At 47.1% G+C, this 13,587-nt stretch overlaps 1 long non-coding RNA gene across 1 annotated transcript in view; it reads right to left on the bottom strand.

The window, feature by feature from the left end:
- Positions 1–6,242: 6,242 nt before the first annotated feature.
- The window catches only part of LOC147112322 (uncharacterized), a 9,225-nt gene continuing 1,880 nt past the window's right edge, over positions 6,243–13,587 (bottom strand). Inside the window, exon 2 of the long non-coding RNA XR_015079653.1 lies at positions 6,243–6,556. This is a non-coding gene — a long non-coding RNA (uncharacterized LOC147112322). The remainder of the gene's footprint in view (positions 6,557–13,587) is intronic.

The following is a 13,587-nucleotide window of genomic DNA, read 5'->3' as shown; positions in this document are numbered from 1 at the left end:
TGCGTGGCAGCCGCCTGTGCGACAGCGAAGTGCTCCACACTCTTAGCCAGTGATTCAATGGACTCGGGCATCCTTGCCACTGCAGCCATGAGCTCAGTGTGCTTTTTCTCCGCCTGGGCGCTCATTTCAGCGAGGACCCGCTCCTCGTCTGCGTCCAGTGCAGCAAGACTTGAGGCCATACTCTCTGTCCGGGGAGAAGGCCCCCGAGCTTCCCTAATCCCCTCGCGTTGCTGCAGCCCGCTGGGTCCTGGAGCTTCACCCTCATCAGACCATTCCCCCCTGCTCCCCTCCAGGGAAGGCGTGTCCCCAGTATGGGCATGGGCTGCCTCAATAGAGGATGGCGCTGATGGTCCGGCTTCCTCTTCCTCCTCGCCTTCAGCTTCGCTCTCACTGGCAGCTTGAGGGTCCGTCTCCTCACCTGGTGAATCACTATCTGAAAGCAGGGAGGTACAAGAGTGGCTTTAGCGTGAGGACAGGGTGGCAGCAAGGGAGGCATGAGTGCAGCGATTTAGTGGTTTGGATTGAAAGTGTCAAAGGCTGCTGTTGTGAGGAACAAGTGGAAGGAGAGAGGACAAGAAGGTGATGACCTTACCATTGCTGTCCAGAACGGGGTCGGCATCTCCAGTGGCGACGGGACCAATCACCTGGCTTGCCACAATCCTGTGGACACGCTACTCAAGATCGCTGAGGGCTTGAAGGTGAGGCCGCCCTCCACCGGACCGTTGCTGCTGTCTCCTATTATGAGACAGCTTGGCCTGCAAGAAAAAGGACAGCGTCTGAGTAAATATGCAGCCATGATCTTGCCTGAAATGCCTCCCATGGTTGAATAGCCCTTACTGTATGCAGCCATGATCTTGCCTGAAATGCCTCCCATGGTTGAATAGCCCTTACTGTATGCAGCCATGATCTTGCCTGAAATGCCTCCCATGGTTGAATAGCCCTTACTGTATGCAGCCATGATCTTGCCTGAAATGCCTCCCATGGTTGAATAGCCCTTACTGTATGCAAAGTGTGGAATGTGCGTGTGTGTTTCATGAAAGGGCCATAGGTGTTGGATGAGTGTTGGGCATTGGGGCTTTCAAGACCCTCTGGCCATAAAGTGAGGTGGAGATGGAGGGATGAAGAGGTTTTGAAAAAAAGGCACTCACCCTGACGACACGAGTGAGGCCGTTGAACTTTTTTCTACATTGCACATGGGTCCTAGGCACCATGCTGCTTGAGGACACTCTCTGAGCCACCTCCCTCCACACTTTCTTGTACTCGCTTGGCAAAGGCCTCCTGCCACTCTCTGGGTACAGAATGGATCTTCTGCGCTCCACCCCGCGAACCAGAGCCTCCAAAGCCCGCTCGCAGAAGCGCTGTGCTCGCTCCCTGGCCCTTTCCATAGTGCCTGGCTGCTAGATTTAGCCACAGGTCTGCCCAGGCCGAGATTCAAGGCTCCAGTGAGCAGGGTGTGGCTGCAGAGCAAGATCGACCCTCCCCTTTAAGAACTGACCAGCGCCAGTGTGTCTGTGTTCAATCGCTAACTGGCAGCACCTGCGCTGTGCCTGCCCTCTGAGGTAGCGTCTCTCTCCTCAGCCTTAGTGCCTTAAGAGAGTTGTGTAGCGTCTGATTTAGCGCTCCAATCACCTCCAGGGGCGATAAAAGCCAAGTTTGCTGTCGGAGGCGATAATTAGTGCCAGGCGCTAATCTTTGCGCCCGGCCTATAATTGCGCCCCAAATGGGGCGATACCGAATTTCTCCCCCATAGGAACAGGAGTAGGCCATTCAGCCCCTCAAGCCTGTTCCGCCATTCAATGAGATCATGGCTGATCTGCGACCTAACTCCATATACCTGCCTTTGGTCCATATCCCTTAATACCTTTGGTTAACAAAAAGCTATCAATCTCCGATTTAAAATTAACAATTGATCTAGCATCAATTGCCGTTTGCGGATGAGAGCTTCAAACATCTACCACCCTTTGTGTGTAGAAGTGTTTCCTAATTTCACTCCTGAAAAGACTGGCTCTAATTTTTATACTATTCCCCCTAGTCCTAGAATTCCCAACCAGCAGAAATAGTTTCTCTCTATCTACCCTATCTGTTCCCCTTAATATCTTGAAAACTTCAATCAGATCACTCATTAACCATCTAAATTCTAGAGAATACAACCCTAATTTGTGTAATCTCTCTTTGTAACTTAACCCTTGAAGTCCAGGTAGCATTCTGGCAAACCTACGCTGTACTCCCTCCAAGGTCAATATATACTTCCTAAGGTGTGGTGTGTAGGGTTCTCAAAATTCCCACATTTCCCAAAGTTAGTAATAAAGGGACCCTGAAGGACAAAGTTATTAATAAGGGTACCCTAAAGAAAATGGCTTCTGGACCTCGTGGCAGAAGCCTGCAAGATTGAAAGCAGGACCCTGCAAAAAAACGGCAGGTCAAATTCAAAAGGGCTTTGAAAAACCTGACATGCCTGGGCCTGTGAGAGACTTGTTATTTCTGAAGCCAGACAACTAGATAATACAGAATACGCATTCTTCATTTTGAAACAAATCAACTCAGGAAAGACTTAATCTTTAACCCATCAAACCTTTGCATAAATAATCGGTTACAGTTCGAAGTAGCTACCAAGCCAGGAAGATGCCAATTAAACATTATGAATAACAAACACCCAAGATATTAAAACCATTTAGCAACGAGACAACAGCCCCAAAAGCAGTTAAGATGAACGACTATAATCACCTCAGACGAGCCCGCCAAAATTAGACAAAGAACTAACCCTGATTTGGCATGCAGATAACGAACTCCAAAAGAGTATAATTGTAGGCCCACCGATAACCAAAAGTGTGCAGCAAGCGGGCAAGCGAGGCAAGACGAACGGCAAGGCCGACGAGCAAACAGAGAAGAGCAGTGTGGAGAAGCGTTGGGGACGAGCAGGCACACGCTCAGGTCCAAGTTTACTCGAAATGCAAAGAAGTGTTGGGGGATGAGTAAGCACACGCTCAGGTCCAGAGGTACTCGAAACTCAAAGAAGTAGACGGGCATGGTGGGGCAGGCTCGACCGAAGATGACTAGGCCACGACCGCAACCTTACACGAGGAACGACCACGAGCACTGCGGTAACAAAGGGCCGGGTAAACCATACCTTCAGATCATTACCACTGCACAGGTAATGATCTAGGCCACCGCGACCGAGCCGACACCGAAGACCGCCAACCGAACCCCAACCGCAACAAAACTTCGACGACCAGACCGCCCCCAGAAGAACAAAAACCCGCAGTTTTCCACTCTACAAGATAAAGTACCCAACAAAGACTTTACTCCCTATCTCTAATGGAGAAAAGAGGGTACTTTACTCAGACAACTCCACCACCGCGCCCTGGGACCACGTGACGACGGCAGGCCCCAAAGGACACAAAGAGCGAACCCCAAAACTGCAACCAGCTTAATCGACAGGATTTGATCTGTCCAAAAACCCTTATTGGTGAGCATAACCCCTGGCCCCTTACAGCACAATTTAGTTAGATATTGGGGGTGGGACAAGGGTAGGGGGATTATTAATGTGATTTTTCCCTCGATGTGCCGTGTGTTCCCCATTCCTAATTAAGTGTACTTTTATATGCCTGTAACCATTCCAGTGATTTTCAGTGTTGTGATTTTATTGTGCCTTTAATAATAAAATACAGTTTTTCTTGTACCAAACCAGTTGTCTACTCCAATTCTGTACCGACGCCTGTACCTAAGTCCGGTGTCTAGAACCCAGGGGTGTGGGAGCAATTCGAACCGCTCAAGACAGTCAGGTATAAGCTGACTACACACACACCACCCCTACAGGCGCCTAGAACTGCTCACAGAACTCCAGGTGTGGTCTAACCAGGGTTTTGTATAGCTGCAGCATAACTTCTGTAGGATTCGCAAAATTGGACTTTGTATTAATAAGGGTCAAATGGCAGAAGAGGCCATGATTTTAAAGACTGTTTTAAAAGAAGCCCAGAAAAAGGGGCATACAAAATGGCCACCATACCATGTGACCAGCTTATTGGGACACTTTAAAATGGTTCCTGCGCAACCTCAGACAGCTTTGTGGATTCAACCCACAGCAAGTTCTGGAAGCCGTTTCTGAGAGAACGAAACCAGACCCACACATATGCATATGGATTAGATGCAGATCAAGTCAAGATCAGCCTGGAGACAGAGGCCATCTAAATGTTGACCCAGACAAAAGGGGACAATTTCATATTCATGAGAACAGCACCCAGGACTAGATAACGAGATCAGCAGGACATTAAAAACAATGAAGGTCATTCCAGACCAGAGATGGGCCTTTACCGGCCATCGAAAACATTAAAAAATATAATAACTACCCCGCTGTGCTCCCAGCCCGCCAAAAGTAAAACAAAGACTAACCTGATTTTGGGCGGGAGACGGAAGTTTCTGGAAGAAAGGTATATCTGGAAGACTTTTCGGCAGTTGGGGCAAGCTTGGAGACAGTTGCAGCTGGTGTGCAGTTTTGAATCCGGACACTCAGAAGAAGAAGCAGGCACTCGGAGAAGGAAGAAGAACCAAGCCAACATCAAGATGGCTGTCTCGAAGCCGGCGTCCCGCCCCAGGGAAACACATTGGGAGATCATCGACCATCCCCGGGCTATTGCCAGAACGAGAGGCCATCGACCCAACTTGGGAGAAGAGACAAAAAAATAAAACCCCAAGAGAAGAAACCCTCCAGCCACCCCGGTTGAAAGGAGAAGAGATAAAAACAAACTGAAGAAGCGATGGGAGCCAGCCCAAGGCTCCTCTGACCAGGGTCGAGCCGACGATCCTCGACCCCGCCGACATCCAGGCCCGCCGGTGTCCAGCCGCCCCCGACCCCCACCTCAGGAGAGAGGTGTGGCGCAGCTCGCAGGGGCTCCACGATCCACGTGGAGACGAAACGCCTGAAAGGACCAAACACAGACTCGATTTCAAAACCTTGCACTTCCTAGTGGGATTGGTGAGCATGTTTCTGGCCCTTCACAATCAGATCTAGATAGGTTTAATAAGGGGGTGGATTTAAGGGTACAATTAACATGAGTTGTTGTCCCTCGATGTTCCGTGTGTTTCCTTATTTCATGATGATCTTTATAGAGTATAAGATGCCTGTATTTGCCTTAGTTAGTACTGTGTCGTTATGATTTGTTTGTGTGTTTTTCCCTCCCATGTACTCCCTTATCTGCTTGCATTTGATTTGATATTTTTCCTTATGCAATAAAATTTCATTTTGTTTCATCAAACTTGGTCTACAAGAGTTTTCTCTACATTGTAGTTCCTGGGCCTAATTCCAGAGTATAGAATCTAAGGGGCGAGTGGGTCGAACCACTCAAGGTTTTACTGTGCAAGAGAGAGAGACCTCTAGAGAGAGAAACCTCAGGAAAATCTCTCAAGGAAAACCCCTTACACTTCTACCCCCTTGTACTCTAGTCCTCTAGTTATAAAGGCCAGCATTCTATTAGCCTTTTTGATTACTTTCTGTACTTGTTCATGACATTTTAATAATCTGTGTACCTGGTCCCCCAAATCTCTTTGAACCTCCACTGTTTTTAGCTTTTCACCATTTAGAAAGTACCCTGTCTATCCCTTTTAGATCAAAAGTGGATGATCTCACATTTGCCTACATTGAAATCCATTTGCCACATTTTTGCCCATTCACTTAATCTGTCGATATCCCTTATGCTTTCATCTACACTGCCTATAATGCTGCCTATCTTTGTGTCATCGGCAAATTTGGATATATAACTTTCTATGCCATTATCTAAGTTGTTAATAAATACTGTGAATAGTTGAGGCCCTAACACAGATCCCTGCGGGACACCACTAGTCACATCCTGTCAATTTGAGTACCTACCCATTATCCCTACTGCCTGTCTCCTGCCACTCAGCCAATTTCCTAACCAGGTCAATAATTTGCCCTCAATTCCGTGGGCTTCTACCTTAGTTAACAGTCTCTTATGTGAGACTTTATCAAATACCTTGTTGAAGTCCATATAAATAACATCCATAGACATTTCCCTGTCAACTACTTTAGTCACCTCCTCAAAAAATTCAATCAGGTTTGTCAGGCATGACCTACCTTTCACAAATCCATGCTGGCTCTCTCTGATCAACTGAAAACTTTCGAGGTGTTCAGTCACCCTATCCTTAATTATAGACTCTAGCAATTTCCCGACAATAGATGCTAACCTCAGGTGTTGCTGGTCACAGGTAGTGTCTGTCTGAAAAATTCATAATAGAAAACAACTTTTATTAAATCACTCATCTGAAATAAAACTTTGAACTCTCTTCTGCAATCACCAGTCTCCTTCAAAGTCTCTTGGAAAAATAAAAAAAAGCTCTTCAATCCTCATAGTGCGAGAGGATACATTTTTGTACACTTCAAGGCCAGTTGATGCAAAGATTGCATGTTGGAAATTCTTCAAAGTGCACATGCTGACACTGTGGGAATGTGGTTGATTGCTCAGTTGTGAGGTAAAAATATCCAGTCGTAGCCTAGGCTTTTGACGCAGCCTGAGGTCTTGGCATAAAAGCTTTAATGGAGGTACTAAAAGACAAAAAATAAATTCAATGAGTAAATTTAATCACATAATTGGGAAATATATACAGGAAGCTTTGGTTTATCCGGAGGTTGTATGTCCGGAAACCTCGATCTACTGGCAGAAGTCAGGAGCCGTTTTGTTCGTTTTTTTTTCTTCTCCTGGCTTTGTTTTCAACAGTCGGGCTCTGGAAAGTCTCTCTGAAGCTGTTGCTAAGCTACAGTGATGCTTCCAGGGTATGGGCCGACTGTTTACAAGCTGTTGCTAAGCAACAGTGTTTGTTGTCAGATATGGAGATGAAAACCTCCGTATGCTTCAACATTAACTTTGTATGTCCGGCAGTTTTGATAGATCGGCAACAGCTTGGTCCCGTCGGTGCCGGATATAACAAAGTTTCCTGTAATTGCTCTGAAATTTTTATTTTGTTTGTAACCTTATTTTGGACATTAGAAATGTCAGTTACTGAGAAAATTATAGTGGAGGAAACATATTTGGAAAAGCAGTTTAAATGATTTGATTGTTTCCTCAGCTAACAATTACAGCCAATTGTTTATATGTGGTTTCCCATTATAAAATGTTTACATCCAGTTTTCCCACTATAAATATTTATGGTATGGTTTTCCTAACATGAAATGTGTCACGGAAAGTAATGTTTGCAGTCAGGAGGCGCATGCCTTATACAAGATTTTTAATCATATATACATGTGAATAATAATAATAATAGTATATATATATGAACACGGGGGCCCCACAAGGATGTGTGCTGAGCCCCCTCCTCTACTCCCTCTTCACCCACGACTGTGTGGCTGTTCATGGTTCCAACACCATCATCAAGTTTGCGGATGATACCACGGTGGTAGGCCAGATCACCAACAACGATGAGTCAGCCTACAGGGAGGAGGTCCAGCATCTCGTGAAGTGGTGCGCCGATAACAACCTGGCCCTTAACATCAAGAAAACCAAGGAAATCATTGTGGACTTCAGGAAGTCTAAAGGCAGAAGTCACACCCCCATCCACATCCATGGGGCTGTGGTGGAAAGGGTGGACAGCTTTAAGTTCCTCGGAGTCCACATCACGGAAGACCTCTCCTGGTCCCTCAATACCTCCTCTCTGGTGAAGAAGGCCCAGCAGCGCCTATATTTCCTAAGGAGGCTGAAGGGATGTAACCTGTCACCCCTGATCCTCTCTAACTTTTACCGCTGCACAATAGAGAGCATCCTGACGAACTGTATCACAGTATGGTATGGCAGCTGTAGCTCCTATGACCGGAAAGCCCTGCAGCGGGTAGTCAAAACTGCCCAACGCATTACCGGCACCCGGCTACCGACCATAGAGCACATATACCAGAAACGCTGTTTACGGAGGTCACTGACCATCATCAAAGATCCTACCCACCCCAGCCACAGTCTGTTCACCCCCCTGCCATCTGGGAGACGCTACAGATGCATTCGCACCCGAACGACCAGATTTAGGAACAGCTTCTTTCCCAGGGCTGTCATCCTACTGAACTCCACAAATAAACTCTAAAGCCTGCACATCTGCCAATGCACTTTATTATGTTTATGTTAATGTATTACAAGCCAAATGAATGTTGAATGTTTAAATGTCTTAATCTAAATGCACACTCTCGGGAGCCGCAAGCCTACATTTCGTTGTACTGCACTTGTGCACTATCAATGACAATAAAGTTGATTATGATTATGATTATGATATATAGCACTGATGTTAGCTTATAACTCCTTGAATAAGGAAAATACTAAATTATTACAATCTCTAAACAAATCCATGTCATAATTAACCTTCATCAATGTAATTAATCTTTTCTTATATTCTTACCAACTACCAGAGTGATGTGATGTCAAGCATCTCTTAGAGAGTCCCAGATTACCTCCCTGATTTGAACATTTCAAACTAATACTCTCTGAAAGCAAATACCAGGGGTTGTGGATTTGAATAACTACCAGCCAAATACATAAGGTGATACCCATCAGACACTTGCCTGAACAAATCATACAGTTGCTTGGAATTTCTGCTGAAGTCTTTAAGCGGGAGATCGGCAGAACTTGCAGAGAAATGATGTAAATAGCTAAAATAGCTAAAAACACCAGGATATTGGGAGCATCTCATGAAAATTCAGTGCCAGCATGTTTGTGTTTGAATTGTATAGCTTGGCTTCTCCCCCAAACCAACTACCTGGACCTAACCAAATAGTAGTCCTCACAATATATGTATAGAGTTAGGCTAAGACACGATTTCTAAGTGCAGCTGGTTTTCAACTTAATGGGCTGGATTTTCCAAGCCCCAAGGAGGCGGGCACGGAGGCGGGACAGCCGGTAAACCCGGAGAAACCCGGCAAAGCCGCCCCCATCCCACCTCCATGCCCTATTACCAGGAGGCGGGAAGATGTGTAGCTTCGGTCCCATCTCCTGGAGACGGGAAAGGCATTAAATACTTTTAACTGCCTGTTAACCGGTAGTTAACAGGCAGAAAAAAGGATTAGTGCCATTTTACCTTCACAGGTGAAGGCTTCCCGGCCTCGGAGAACCCCGCTGGGTTGGAAGAGACGTGGAGGAGGTCTGCGGCGGCCAGAGGCACCTGGAAGTAAGGTGAGTGATTTAGAGGTGAGTGATGGGTGCAAGTGTGGAGCGGTAAGTATGCAAGGTGAGTGATAAGTTTAAAAAAGTGTTCACTTACCTTGTTTTCTTCATACAGCCTTTAGCCGCGGAGGATCGGGAGAGCCAACATCCTGCTTGTCAATTTCACAGACTGGCTGTTGGAACCTCTGTTCCAATAGCCATGTGAAATTTACAAATTTGAATGGTTTGATGAGTCCTCAACATAAGGACTCATCAAACTAAAGAGAATGTCAGTGTTTGACAGCTTCACAGAGCTGTCAAATGTTGACATTTCTTCTTTCAAGAAGTCTTGACAGATACTCTTCTTCTTCTTAGGCAGTCCCTTGGAACCGAGGATGACTTGCTTCCAGATTAAAAATGAATTCTTAGGTGACTGATGAGTCCAATGCGGGACCTACAGTCTCTGTCACAGGTGGGGTAGATGGTGGTTGAAGGGACGGGTGGGTGGGGTGCTTGGGTTGACGTGCGCTCCTTGCGCTGCCTGCGCTTGGCTTCCGCTTGCTCTCAGCGAAGAGACGTGAGGTGTTCGGCGCCTTATCGGATGCTTCTCTTCCACTTTGTGCGGTCTTGGGCCAGGGATTCCCAGGTGTTGGTGGGGATGTTACACTTTCTCAAGGAGGCTTTGAGGGTGTCCTTGAAGCGTTTCCTCTGCCCACCTGGGGCTCTCTTGCCGTGCCGGAGCTCCGAGTAGAGTGCTTGTTTTGGGAGTCTCGTATCGGGCATGCGGACAGTGTGGCCCGTCCATTGGAGCTGATCGAGCATGGTCAAAGCTTCGATGCTGGGGATGTTGGCCTGAGCAACAACACTGATGTTGGTGTGCCTATCCTGCCAATGGATTTGCAGGATCTTGCGGAGACAGCGTTGGTGGTACCTCTCCAGTGCTTTGAGGTGCCTGCTGTACATGGTCCATGTCTCTGAGGCATACAGCAGGGCGGGTATCACTGCTGCTCTGTAGACCATGAGCTTAGTGCTGGGTTTGAGGTCCTGGTCTTCAAACACTCTCTTCCTCAGGTGACCGAAGGCTGCACTGGCACACTGAAGGTGGTGTTGGACTTCGTCGTCGACGTCTGTCCTTGTTGACAGTAGGTTCCCAAGGTATGAAAAGTGGTCCACGTTGTCCAAGGCCTTGTTGTGGATTTTGATAATCGGGGGCAGTATTGTGGGGCACGGGCAGGTTGGTAGAGGACCTTTGTCTTATGGATGTTTAGTGTAAGGCCCGTGCTCTCGTACGCTTCAGTGAAGGTGTTGATGATGGTTTGGAATTCGACCTCCGAGTGAGTGCAGACACAAGCGTCATCTGCACACTATAATTCGATGACAGGATGGGACGACCTTGGATCTGGACTGGAGGCAACGGAGGTTGAACAGTTTCCCGTTTGTTCTGTAAATTAGCTCCACTCCAGCGGGGAGCTTACTGAGGGTGAGATGGAGCATTGCAGCAAGGAAGATCGAGAAGAGCGTTGGTGCGATGACACAGCCTTGCTTGACCCCAGTTCGTACATGAATTGGGTCTGTGGTGGAACCATTGATCAGGATCACGGCTTGCATGCCATCGTGAAGCAGGTGAAGGATGGTGACAAACTTTTGAGGGCAGCCGGATTTGAGGAGGACACTCCTTAATCCCTCACGGTTGACAGTGTCGAAGGCCTTTGTGAGCTCAAAGAAGGCCATTTACAGCGGTTGGTGCTGTTCCCTGCATTTCTCTTGTAATTGCCGTGCGGTGAAGATCTTGTCCATTGTGCCCCTCAGTGGGCGGAATCCGCATTGCGACTCTGGGAGGAGGCGATTGAGGAGGATTCTTGCGCTGACTTTCCGTGTGGCAGACAGCAGGGATATGCCTCTGTAATTACCGCAATCGGACTTGTCACCTTTCTTGAAGATGGTCACAATTACTGCATCTCTGAGATCCCCTGGCATGCTCTCCTCCTTCCAGATAAGAGAAATGAGTTCATGAATTTGCACCAGTAGTGCTTCTCCGCCATGCTTTAGTGCCTCGGCGGGGATTCCATCTGTTCCTGAGGCCTTGTTGTTCTTCAGTTGTCGGATGGCCTTTTCAACCTCAATAGTACGTCTGACGTTGACGTGATCTGTCAGTGACTTCCTCCCTAATTGGCCTGCTGAGCCTGTAGGGCGGGCTTAACAAGCTTAATCAGGGGAAAATCTCTCCGGTTGGTCAGACGATGATGGAGGCGGTACATTGACACGACACGCAGCAGTCCCGCCTCCAACTCACCTCCATTCACAAAATCCAGCCCCTTGTGTATGCTGATGGTATTAAAGGAGCTTAGTTTACCAAACTAAATTGAGATGAAAATTTTAAAAATCCCTTACAAAGTTGTGCGACCCAATGTTTAAAAACAACCTTATTGGTAGTAATCTACTTACTGCGTTAATTGCAATATTACACTGTTACTAAACACATTGGGCCAGAACTTCGGGTCCCCACGGGTGAGTACGCGCTGGGTACTCACGCGTAGGCCCAACGAAAGTGCCGGTTTCGTGCATGCACTGTGCATGCGCGGGAAACCGGAAATTCCGTTCCCTTAAAGGAAGGGGTTCACAGGTTGAACGTGTGCGCCGGAGAGGCAGCGTGTATGCCTGGAACTTCTGTTTATTTTGCAGGTTTCTCCGGGAGGGTAAGTCTCCATGAGCTAACGCTTTTAAAAAGCAGTCGCAAGGCCTGCTTTTAACAAGGTAAGTGGTGAATTAAGTAAAATTAAAACATTGTTTCCACAGGTTTATTATTTTTAAATACTTTAAAGAAAGGTAAGTTTATTTTAGCCTTGTTAGAAACTGTAATTAATTTTTTCAAAAATTTAAATTATTGTTTAAAATAGTTATTTTATGTAATTTAATAGTTATTTTAAAAACGTGATTAAAAAAAAAATTATTTGAAGTTTTAGTTATGTTTTGGGGCAAATCTATGAATACAGATTCCCTGCTACCATTGGCTCTCCATGGCCCACGTGATCCCAGGGGGCGCGTCGAACTAACTGTGCCCCTGGGATACACAAGCACTGCGCGCTGGCAGTTGGAGCAGGCCCAGAATCGAATCCCACGTGGGCCCACAGCGCAACGGCTGGCGCGCTAGGTAAGTGCAGGTCGGAGGCTTGCACCCGCGGAAGTCTCTGACCCAAATTTCTGGGCCATTATGAGTTGGTGAATATTAAGCTGAGACCAGGGGGTAAGCTTCATTGGAACTTTACCTGCTCTGCTGCTGTAGCTTTGAGGGAAACTTCACTTACTCCGCCAAATTTACGGCAGCAAAGCGGGAGAAGCTCTGAGGAAATTCAAGCCTCCACCACCCCCCAGGTTTCACAGATTAAAATGATTAAATGGCTATTTTAAATTAAATAAGAGATATGAAACTCAAACTTCCAGCAAATACTACAGTACAAGTACAATCATTCAGAAATCATCGAGAGAAATAGGCACTTACACTTTTCAAAAATTTATTCTAATTAAGTATAATAGGTTTTTTTTTAGTTCTGAAAAGCAAAGTGCTCATTACTAGCCAGGAAATTTCAATATATCCTCCTCATACCACTTTCAGTATTGGTATAACATAACGTACCCAATCATCACCCTCACTTAGGGAGTTAAACTAACTCTTCTGTCTGATTCACCAGCAGTAATTGCAAAAGCTGAGTACTGTCTTGCAGACCTGCTTTTAACCCTACACTTCTTTTGAGGTCAGGGTTTCAGGTGAATATATTATTATATAGGGGGGAATTTTTCCTTCCCAATGCATTGGGAGCAGGGTGGTCCGTTCGAGTGCGGGAATGCCGGAAGTCTGAGTTTCTCCGCATGCTCTGGAGATTTCACTCCACAGCATGTGTCTATCATCATTGACAGGTTCCCTGCCTGGAAGTCAGTCTGAATGATAGGCTTGGCTTCCAGTTGGGCAGGGGCATTCTGGAGGAGGCTGCAAGACCAGTTAGACCCGATCCCCGAAACCGGGGGGGGCGGTCCGGTCCCTGGGGGGAGTTTGTAGTGGGGGAGTTTGATGGTGGAGGAGCTTGGGGGCCGTCAGGACGCACTCCTGCTCCTACTGCCTCCTGGGAGCAGATTGGCTGCCCACTCCTTGTCCCGCCTCAGTGAAACCCAGTAGTTGGCGGGTTGGAGCCGGCTTCCCGATACGCTTTGATATTTTTCCCATTTAACCCCCCATCCACACCCTCTCCCACCCACTCATCCATATTAACATTCCCCCCATAGTGTCAGTGTGGCAGCACCCTTGCCTCTGAGTCAGAAGATTATGGGTTCTAAGCCCCACTCCAGAGACTTGAGCACAAAAATCTAGGCTGACACTCCAGGGCAGTACTGAGGGAGTGCTGCACTGTTGGAGGTGCCATCTTTTGGATGAGACGTTAAACCGAGCTCCCGCCTATTCTCTCAGGTG

Source organism: Somniosus microcephalus, chromosome 9 (assembly GCF_052327205.1).
Source record: "Somniosus microcephalus isolate GS21.2 chromosome 9, FLI_Smic_1.0, whole genome shotgun sequence".
NCBI classification, from domain to species: domain Eukaryota; kingdom Metazoa; phylum Chordata; class Chondrichthyes; order Squaliformes; family Somniosidae; genus Somniosus; species Somniosus microcephalus.
This window is presented reverse-complemented; position numbering and strand designations above follow the sequence as displayed.